This window comes from Plectropomus leopardus, unplaced genomic scaffold, assembly GCF_008729295.1.
Source record: "Plectropomus leopardus isolate mb unplaced genomic scaffold, YSFRI_Pleo_2.0 unplaced_scaffold19745, whole genome shotgun sequence".
Lineage (NCBI taxonomy): Eukaryota > Metazoa > Chordata > Actinopteri > Perciformes > Serranidae > Plectropomus > Plectropomus leopardus.
Genome location: NW_024621324.1, coordinates 1 through 1,779, shown reverse-complemented (window position 1 = coordinate 1,779; position 1,779 = coordinate 1). Strand labels below are relative to the sequence as shown.

At 40.2% G+C, this 1,779-nt stretch overlaps 1 long non-coding RNA gene across 1 annotated transcript; it reads right to left on the bottom strand.

Annotated features, from left to right (window-relative positions):
• Window positions 1–6: 6 nt before the first annotated feature.
• On the bottom strand, window positions 7–749 carry LOC121965364. Its single transcript, XR_006107479.1, has 3 exons — window positions 713–749; window positions 277–312; window positions 7–132 (listed from the first exon to the last, which is right to left on the bottom strand). It is a non-coding gene; the product is annotated as an uncharacterized LOC121965364 (long non-coding RNA).
• Between the last annotated feature and the right edge of the window lie 1,030 nt (window positions 750–1,779).

The window sequence follows — 1,779 nt, the reverse complement described above, 5'->3', positions numbered from 1 at the left end:
ATTCAGCTCTGGTTTCTCTGGTTGTGTTCCTCCTCAGAGTCCATCCATCAGAGCTGTCCTCGTCCTCACAGCTCAGAGAGACAAACTGTCCCTCAAACAGCTGAGAGCTGCTGGGACTCAGGGACAGACGAGCTGGAGGGAAGATGCATTTTATAACAGTCAGTTCAAATCTGTGGTTCAGTTTGGCATTAGTTTCTGAACATCTTGTCAAAGAAATGTTTTATTCCTGAAAGTTAGCCGGCGTGTTTTGGACATCCAGAGGAGAGAGTGACTAACCTGGAGTGGCGGTGCAGCACAGCGCTGCAGTCAGACCTGAAGAGAGGAGACATGACATCACATGACTTTGAGACGAATGCATCGCGTCTCACTTTTACGGATGTTCATCAGAAGAAGTCTTGTTTGCACAATGTTTAAAGACATACCAATGCAAAAAAAAGATTGTTTAAATCAATGAACATCATCTGAAGTCAAAATATGAACTTATGTTGAGACCAGTTTTGACATTTTCCTGATTGTACATAAACGCAGTCAGCAGAAACTGACCTCAGCAAGGTGTTACTTCCTCTGCATCGCAGTGAACCGATATTATTTAACGTATAACAAGATTTCTCTTCTTGTAAACTCTTAATCTTCAGTAATGCTGTTTTATCTTTTGTTCATGAGCTCTCGTGAGATTTCAGATTTCAGATTTGGACAGACAGATCGTACTTACAGAGCAGCCATTGTGCAGATGTTTGTCCCATTGTGCCACCAACAATTATGACATGAAAGTAACCATCAGCGAGCTTTCAGCTCCTCACAATCCACCCGCTTCCTCTTCATAGGTGACACTTCTGTGGTTTCGTTAGCAGTCAGTTTGTTTTTAGACGCTCATTGTTTGCACTGCAGCTGTGATCATACAAAGATCACTGCTGGAGGATGAGTGAAAGGGTTTTATTTTATTTTATTGTTTTAAATCCTGGTTAAGCACTTGTTTCTTTGTTTTTAAAAGCGCCTCAAGAATACATTTTATCATTATTATTATTAACCTATATTGTAATGACAGGAAATCCCATTTTGTCATGTGGTGCTGTTGAGTTATATTTGTTAAATCCTGAATCCCGTGTGTGTGTGTGTGTGTGTGTGTGTGTGTGTGTCAGTTGCGGTTAGACTGCGGGTTGGTTTAAAATTTAAGCCACTTTTAAGTTAATGTAGAGTTATGTACTGTCCTCCGTGTCCCTCTGAGACGTTTGATTTGAACCCAGAGAGACAAAGTGAGGACTTTTGTCTGCCATCATTTCTGAACGTCTTTGAGCCGTTTTGAGAGACATTCAATGTGAGTCCAAACCACCGAAGCCCTAAAAGGACATCTGTGTGTACATTTTATTTTCACCTGAGATCCCGAGACAATTTTATCTGTAAAGGTTATTGATGCCGTTCGTTTTCTCTTTTTTTTTTTTGTTATCTCGGGAAAACAAAGCTGGTTTTCTCATGAAAAATGATTAATTTACCTCGTCTTGGGAAAACAACGCCCGTTTTGTCGAGATAACAATATAATTTTCTGGTGATTAAGAAAACAGAACAGGCTGGTAATCATAAGTCGAATCCTCAGAGTTACAAAAGCACCAAACAAGCAAAAATAGGCTTAACTTCCCTCATGAGTGTGGGGGATGGGCATGTTGTCTTTTTATTTAGTGACCAGCCGGATGTTTTGTTTCTGAATCACCAGAAAATATTGTCTTTATCTCGACAAAACGGGCTTCGTTTACCTGAGATAACGAGACATGTTAATCTGTTATC